This window comes from Coenobita brevimanus, chromosome 28 (genome assembly GCF_032717465.1).
Source record: "Coenobita brevimanus isolate Jiangsu-jjx chromosome 28, ASM3271746v2, whole genome shotgun sequence".
Lineage (NCBI taxonomy): Eukaryota > Metazoa > Arthropoda > Malacostraca > Decapoda > Coenobitidae > Coenobita > Coenobita brevimanus.
This window is the reverse complement of record NC_136981.1, coordinates 12,715,560-12,725,215: the sequence shown is the minus strand read 5'-3', so window position 1 is coordinate 12,725,215 and position 9,656 is coordinate 12,715,560.

The following is a 9,656-nucleotide window of genomic DNA, read 5'->3' as shown; positions in this document are numbered from 1 at the left end:
AGCTTCCTTTGCTTGAAGCTGATCTGACAAACTATTGATAACTCTAAGGACTTGTTCAAAAATATGTAGATCCATTACGGACCTGAAAGACTCTAACTTTTTGTGCAGTCCAATTGTTTCTGCTGCAGCTTCTGAATCAGAAGCCTCTGAAACTGTATGAAGCACTGATAGCAAACTTCCATAGTGAAGCTTAACCTTTGATATTGACCTACAATAGTAAGACCATCTAATTATAGCAGGTCTTTCTAGTGTCAAAACCGGAAGATTTTCTGCTTTCTGTGCCTCTATGAAAAGATGGTTCCTTGTGTTACTGTTAGTAATAAATGTTTAAGGTGTGTTAATAACTGAAAAAAATGAAGAGAGGCCACTGGTATTCTTTATGCAGTCGCCCAGTACTAAATTCAGCCTATGTGCACGGCAATGTATGTATATTGCTTGGTGAATTTTATCCCTTAGTCTTGCTTGAATCCAGCTAGAGCATCCACTCATTACACTAGCATCATCATAACACTGAGCCACACACGTATACCAATTTTAACCAGATTGTTCTATCTCTTTATATATAAAATCAGCTAAACTTGCAGCATCAACCTTTTCCATGTGATAGATTCCAATGACACGTTCCTTCACAATATCCTTACTAAAGTACCGCACAAGAACAGCCATCTGTCCTTTTTTTGACAAGTCTTTCGTTTCATCAACCATAACTGAAAAGTACTTGGCTTCTTATGCTTCAGCACAAATTGTGTCTTTGATATGTCTTCCAACAACTGATATCAACTCATTCTGGTATTGAGGACTTGTGTGATGGCCATATCGTCGCTGTAACTTTTGTTTTAGAGAGGGATTTCATTCAGCAATTAGGTGAAGAATTGCTACAACGTTTCCTGAATTCAGTGGCTCACCACCCTCATTATGTCTACGAAAAGACAGGTCTGTACTTCCTAAGAAGAATAAAAGCTTTTAATGATAGCCAGAATACAATAAAAAAGGCAACTTTATGCTGAAGTTACTGTAACTGAACAGCGGGGTAGGAACATGTTTACATTGACATACTTTAATATACTTAGTAAGTTATTGTGATTATTACACACACACACACACACACACACACACACACACACACACACACACACACACACACACACACACACACACACACACACACACACACACACACACACACACACACACACACACAAACACACACACACACACACACACACACCGCTCGCTGGTGCAGTGGTAACGTTCTCGCTTGCCAACTGGTGGACGGGAGTTCGCGCCTCGCTCAGGTTGCGAAAAGTTTCACTGACGAAGTGGGTGGCTACTGAGCAAGGGGGCGGGTGTGTGCTTGTGTGAAGGTCACATCCTTGCCCTTAGATCGGACTATATGAGCTCTCAGCTCCCTTCCGGGAGGGTAAAAGCTGACGATTACGACCATCAAGTGATCCTGACCGACCCGGTGAATTACACACACACACACACACACACACTATATTTCACTCAAAACGTATTGAGGCTAAATACAAATAATTTTAACTTCACGGTGTTAACCTTAGATTTTTTTTTCATTAACTGTACTTGATTTGGAGGCCCCCTCAGAAAGCTTGGGGGGGCGAGCGCCCCTCGCTCTCCCCCCCCCAAATGACGCCCCTGTATAAATACATTGTAGTAAAACTGAATACAGAATATTGTAAAACACATTTTAGTACAAATATTGTAGCACAACGTAGTACCTTGTAGCACAAATGTGTATGTATAACAAATATACGCATTTATTAATGGAATGGTAATACTGCTAGGTCATTACAATACATATGGTGTTATGCCTATAGTAATGCCTAATATTACACTTAACTTGTATGATGATTCTGGTAATACAGAATTGTAGGAATATTATAGTTACATTGTATGAATGTAATTGTTATAATTGTATTATTTAATTGAGGTAATATTGAAATTGTTACATAATTATATTTTAAATTAATATTGTTATTGTTACATAATTGTATTGTGCATAATTGTACTATATTGTAATTGTTACATAACTGTATTTTAAAATGAAGTAATATTGTAATTGTTACCTAACTGCAGCAATATTAGTGTTTGTAGTTAATAATTGTAGTAACATAACTGCAGCAATGCCATCGTTTGTAGTTCCATAATTGTAGCAATATTATTGCAGTAATGCTATCGTTTGTAGGTAATTGTAGTAACTTTAGTAATATTGTACTAATTGCAATACTATTATAGGGTACTGTAGTAATTGTAGCAATATTGTACATTTACACTGTATGTTACATTGTAAGTTGCAACATAATTGTGTGCTATGCATATAATTACACAGTAGTAACACAAGAGTAGTAATCAATTCTATAATGAATCAGTCATGTATAACACTTGCTGTAGTAATATTACACGGTATGTATTATAAGTCCCCTGATCGTTTCCTACCGAAAAAAAAAAAAAAAAAATCTATTAATTAGCTAATCCAGTCATGCTGTGGTCGATGATAGCGATGATGGGCGTTGAAACTGGCCCTTGGAGAACAATATCTTTGCTCGTTGGTTCACTTATGGAAGTTTATGATGTACTGTGGCATATGTAGCATCAGTTGCACTTATTTTTCTTTGTTTGTCATGCGATCTGAATTCATTTTTGTATGTATTGATTTTTTCTAGTTTGTTTTTCATTGTTTGTGTTCGCTTTTCGGCGGTGTCCTAGGTTCCATAATTGCTGGCTAATCCTTGGGACCCTTTTTAAGGCTTAGTTATGTTGCACAGTTATTATTGAAAATCATATTATGTAACCCCATATTTTGTTTATATATATATATATATATATATATATATATATATATATATATATATATATATATATATATATATATATATATTGTTACATAGCCTATGATTTTATCATCCTTTGTATAATTCTAACGTACAGTATGCTTCATGTTTGATCACGATTCGCCTCGTGGCTTCCATAGTGACCAGGCTTGCGTGTTCTACCTCACTCCCCCCTTCTCCCCCTTATGGTAGAGTAAGTCGTTCTTTCTGTTGTTCAGAGCAGGAGTGTCAACTCTTTGGCCCCTATGGCTTCATTTGCGCGTCCTTCTTACAAGTTGAATCAAGCTCTGCCGGCCCCTATATAATGAGCTCAGTCTCTGCATTAATTGCCACTTAGATCTACTCCTCATTTTGTTCACATCTCTGTCCTCCCCTGTATAGTGTATTTTTGTGAGTGCTCAGGAAGTCTCCAGCCATCTAGCTGCTGTATAATTTGAGTATAAGTGTTGTTACCATTTTTCTTGTACTGTATGGCCTAAGGCATTGATTCGTAGGCCTGGTAGGGTCTTTGTGATTCATGAAGAGTTTTTCATGTCAGCCATTATTAATAATATTTTGTATCTGTAATAATATTATATCTTACTTTAACTGAGCATTATTCGGTTCTCTCATTTATCAGGGCTGACTTAGATAAATTTGTTCTTGCTAAATTCTTGTTAATAGAGGCTATTGTAGTTAACCATATATGAAACCTGTTTTGCCATTACATTATCTTTATGAGTCCTGAATGTTTAGTTGTTAGTTTGAGCATTAAACTTTAACTTGTAATTTTACCTAATTCTTTCGTTTTGAACCTGGAACTTTACGGGACAGTAGTGATTTTTAGTATTCTCACTTGAAGTGTTCATTATCTCTCTCTGCTCCGTAACATAAATTTGGCCACCTCTTATCAGGATATTCAGGATATTATCATAAGGATATTGCTTGATATTTTGTGACTGATTTATTCATGATGTCTACTATTACTACTCTTGATAAAGCCAAAGATTTTTTGTCAAATGTGCAAACAGTGTGTGATGTAGAAAACAGAACAAAGAATGAACTTAAGCTTGTTGCTCAACAATTGGGAATTGCTGTTCGCTCTCATCATTCTACAGATCAAATTGTTGACATGATTAATAAAAGCTTGTTCAATGTAACTCCTCCAGATGAGCAAACGCAGATTGAAATAGCTAAGTTACAGCTAGCCCTGCAGGAGGCTTGTGCTAAGGAGGCTGAGTTTCAGGCTCGTGCTAAGGAGGCTGAGGCTAAGGAGGCTGAGGCTAAGGAGGCTGAGTCTCAGGCTCGTATTCAGGAGGCACAGGCACAGGCTCAGGCACAAATTGAACTTGCTAGGATTCAGGCATACCATGAGTATCGCATGAAACAAAGTGGAACTGGATCATCTAGCTCTGATGATTTTGATGTGTCTAAAAATGTTATACTTGTCCCTCCTTTTAATGAATCTGATTTAACAAAGTATTTTCAGTTGTTTGAGAGGGTAGCTACAGGTTTTAATTGGCCCAAAAAGTATTGGCCAGTACTCCTTCACTCTGTTCTCACCGGTAAAGCTCAAGTAACTTATGCATCTTTGCCTCAGGATCAATCTGATAATTATGATGTAGTTAAGAGATTGATTCTTAAGGCCTATGAGCTGTTCCTGAAGCCTATAGAGTAAAATTTAGGACAACTTATAAGCAAGATAAGCAATCCCATGTTGAGTATGCAAAAATCAAAGAAGATCTGTTAGAGCAGTGGTTAAATTCTAAGAATGTAAATTCTGATTTTGATAAATTTAAGCAGATGATTTTGCTGGAGGACTTCAAAAGGTGTATTAATAAAGATGTAAGCCTATATCTTGATGAGAAAAGAATAGATAATTTGTCTGATGCTGCAGTTTTAGCTGATGAATATTTTCTCACTCACAAGAGATATTCTAAAGAAAAAAGGAAAGCTGAGAGTAAGTACGTTGCCTCTACTCAGAGTACAGGTAACAGGAAAGAGAATTAAGACGATGTTTCTCAGGAAGTACATACCAGCTCCACCGCTAGATTTCAGAAAAGTAAATGTACTTATTGTAGTAAGCTTGGTCATACTACAGAGAAATGTTTCAGGAGACAGCGTGATGTGAACAAAAAGGAGTCTTTAAATATTCAGTCAATTGGTCTAGTGTCCACTCTTGAGAGTTCCCAGAATTCTTTAACCAAGTTAACTGAACCTGTTTTGAGGGGTAAATTAAATTCTCATGATGGAGCTCCTCTTTTGAGCAGTAACGTGGGTGACACTCTCAAGAGTTCATGTGCTAATTTCCTGTCTGATGGTTTTGTCAGTCCTCTGGACAGTAATGACAGGAAATCAGTTAAAATATATCGTGATACAGGTGCTTGTCAATCCCTTATGCTGACCAGTGTTCTAGGCTCTAATGTTAATTACTCTGATGAAACTGTAATCTTACAAGGTGTAGGGAATAATTACTTCTCTGTCCCTCTGTGCAGAGTGAATTTAGAGTCTGGTTTTGTTAATGGTTCCGTTATGGTTGGGTTGGTTGAGACACTCCCAATGTCAGGTGTAACTTTCTTACTTGGAAATGATATTGGTGGAAATCAAGTGTTGTCATAAAGGACTTTGTGGTTACTTTTAGTGGAGTTTTATATATATTAGACTTGTGGACGAGCGGTTATTATACTGGAGTAGCTTTGTAAGTAGCTAATCTTCTTTCCCATTTGTCATGTAGTGACAGGAGAGGTAAAGAACAGTATGGGACTATTTTTATTTGTCTTGGAAATATTAACAAGTCTCTCACACAGAGCGAAGTATAGAGTCCTGCTAGCTATCTCTCTGTCTCGCTCTCTCTGTCCCTCTCTCAAGTTGCTAAGCCCTTCTCCCCTTCTGACCTGCCTGTCCTATGGCCTGTCTTTTTCTGCCCTGCCTTTCCTAAATTCTGGTGTAGCAGGGGTGTGTCACGTGTGTTTCTTGTGAGTGGAAAGTTCTAGAAGCCTGTGTGTGAGTATGAGTGTATGTGTGTGTATGGTCACTAGGCGCTGTCGTGTGCCTAATAAGCATTCCTTGAGTTAAGAGTGTGTAAGCATGTTTAGCATTGCTCGATTCTCGCAGACACAATACCTTCTCATCATCTGACTCCCTGCTTCTATCTGTCTCTCTATCTATCTATTTATCTATCTATCTATTATGATTTGTAATTATAATATGGAGTCCTGATATCTGCTCGGTCACGCGAAAATGGCGTACCATCGACAGTTAATAGTCCTAACATATTAATATATATTATATATACATTATAATGAACTTATAAGCTAATTAAGTGAGATACATAATATTGTAAAAGTAACATAATTGTATGAATATTGTATACATATAATATTTATAGTAAATAGTGATTATTCAGTAATATCACATTTTAAACAAGTTGTATACATATTTGAATAAATGCATTAAAGTAAATTATTTAACTGTAATACAGTATGTACTTGGGTTATTGTAGCGGCATTGTGGTAATACATAATTGTAACATTTTATGAATTGTTACAAAATATTGTGGTAATGCATAATTGTGTTGGCCTTATAATTGTAGTTACATTTTGTTAATGCAACTGTTACATAAGTGTCTTGGCCTTATAATTGTAGTTAAAGTTACATAAAAGTTATATCTTGTTAATGCAACTGTTAATTGGCAAAGTGTAACATAATGCAATCGTTTGTCGTTACATAATTGTTACATATCGTTTGTAGTTACATAATTGTAGCAAGTGTAACATAATGCAATCGTTTGTCATTACATAATTGTTACATATCGTTTGTAGTTACATAATTGTTACATATCGTTTGTAGTTACATAATTGTAGTTAAAGTTACATAAAAGTTACATCTTGTTATGCAACCGTCACATAAATTGGTACATATTGTTTGTAGTTACATAATTGTAGCAAGTGTAACATAATGCAATCGTTTGTCGTTACATAATTGTTACATATCGTTTGTAGTTACATAATTGTAATAAGTGTAACATGATGCAATCGTTTGTCGTTACATAATTGTTACATATCGTTTGTAGTTACATAATTGTAGTTAAAGTTACATAAAAGTTACATCTTGTTAATGCAACTGTTAATTGGCAAAGTGTAACATAATGCAATCGTTTGTCGTTACATAATTGTTACATATCGTTTGTAGTTACATAATTGTAGTTAAAGTTACATAAAAGTTACATCTTGTTAATGCAACTGTTACATAATTGGCAAAGTGTAACATAATGCAATCGTTTGTCGTTACATAATTGTTACATATCGTTTGTAGTTACATAATTGTAGTTAGTGTAACATAATGCAATCGTTTGTCGTTACATAATTATAATATGGAGTTACATAATTGTTATATATCGTTTGTAGTTACATAATTGTAATAATTGCAGTCCTAACATATGCTGCAGTCAATGATATGATGTGTCATGCCACTTGCTTGTGGAGACAACAATTTGCTGTTTTGTTTGTAGTTTATGTGGTATTTTGGCATATGTAGTAACACTTACACTTATTTTCATTTGTTTGTTATGTGATCTTACTCTATTTCTCTCTTTTTTCTTTCTTACTTTTTCTTTCTTTCTTTTTTTTTTTTGTATGTATTGATTTTCCATAGTTTGTTTTACTTCGCTTGTGTACGCTTTTTCCATGTTGTTCATGGTTGCATAATTACTGGCTAATTTCCTTGGGATACTTTTTTAAAGTTTAGTTTATATTGCACAGATATTATTGAAAATGATATTATATAGTCCCATATTTTGTTATTTTATATAAAAATAATATATACACTATATACAGTATTAACTATATACACTGACTTGTTGTTCACTTGTACCTATCGTGGGCAATATATGTGTCAGCAATGTGTGGAAATCTTTGTCTTCATGACTGTGTGGAAGATGTTCACTCTTGCTAACGTCATTTGTGTTGGCCATTTTTTTTTTTTCTCTAGTTTACCTTGTAACTTAATTTGTCTGTTTCCACTAGGTAGCTTTAATTAATAAATGTTAAATACAGTTCTTTTAATTGCTCACTGAGTAACTGTGATGGTATATTTTCTTTATTACTTTGTAGATGTAATAATGTATAGTTGTATGTATGAAACATGTATTTTATGTAGGTATAAATGGTAACACTCGTTGGTAGTAAATAAATGTTATAATAAACGAATGAATATATACAGTGTAGAATATTTATTGTTGGTGATTATTTAGTGTTTGAGTTATGCAGATAACTGAAGTAAGTATGTGTATTTAAGCTGTAACTATACAGCACGTTTTATATGTTTGTACAGAAGCTTATTGTCTATCACTGTGTATTGTATAAATGAAGTAACTATGTAACTCACTAATTTTTACCGTGGTGGGAATGGTGTGGGTGGTGTTGCACGTGGTGATAGCGTTGTTCTTCACGGGTTGATTGGCGTGTTGTGGGGTGTCAGACACACGGCTTGGCGTCGTCTCAGCACACGGTGACGTCGGCTTCCCACACTGGTAGCTGTGGTGAGTAAACGAGTAGCGATGAGTAACTTGAGTGAAGATGAGTAAGATGCGTTATAAATGTGGCTCTGGTGTTTTGCTGCGTGTCTTGACCTCTGCGTCAGCGATGGAGGTAGGCGGGAGAGAGTGGTGGGGGTTTGTGTGCTTGTTGCTTTGGTCTTTCCTCTTCTTTACTTGCTTTGTTTTATATTCTTGTTGCTGCTTGAAGTTACGTGAAGATTATAGAGTTGTTTTGTAGACTTGTAGGCTATTTGCATTGTAGGCTGTATTTTGTAGGAATTCACTGTAGAACTGAAGCTAATCTTGTAGAGTCTTGCCTGCTTTTGTAGAAATTTGCTTTTGATTCGGAGACGATGTCCGTAGATTCGCTGCTACCAAATGTCATAAAAAACTTTGTGGTTCCTTTGTGGTTACTTGTAGTTGAGTTATATATATATTAGACTTGTGGACGAGCGGTTATTATACTGGAGTAGCTTTGTAAGTAGCTAATCTTCTTTCCGATTTGTCATGTAGTGACAGGAGAGGTAAAGAATAGTATGGGACTATTTTTATTTGTCTTGGAAATATTAACAAGTCTCTCACACAGAGCGAAGTATAGAGTCCCGCTAGCTATCTCTCTGTCTCGCTCTCTCTGTCCCTCTCTCAAGTTGCTAAGCCCTTCTCCCCTTCTGACCTGCCTGTCCTATGGCCTGTCTCCTTCTGCCCTGCCTTTCCTAAATTTTGGTGTAGCAGGGGTGTGTCACGTGTGTTTCTTGTGAGTGGAAAGTTCTAGAAGCCTGTGTGTGAGTATGTGTGTATGTGTGTGTATGGTCACTAGGCGCTGTCGTGTGCCTAATAAGCATTCCTTGAGTTAAGAGTGTGTAAGCATATTTAGCATTGCTCGATTCTCGCAGACACAATACCTTCTCATCATCTGACTCCCTGCTTCGATCTGTCTCTCTATCTATCTATTTATCTATCTATCTATCTATTATGATTTGTAATTATAATATGGAGTCCTGATAGTGTGTCCAGCTCCTCAGTTGTGTAGTGAACCAGTGACTGCGACCCAGGATTGTGATGTCCCTGATGTGTTCCCTGCATGTGCTGTCACTAGGGCTAAGTCTAAAGTTACTGGTGTCTTAGAGAATAATGATGATGATGATGTTATCCTAGCTGACACTTTTCTTGCTAATTTGGACCACTCACCAGATGAGGCAATACCCCATAGTGTTGATAATTTGTCTCGTCAAGAGTTGGTTGAGTTGCAGGTTGCTGACCCTGAGTTGAAAGGTCTAGCTAACTCTGCT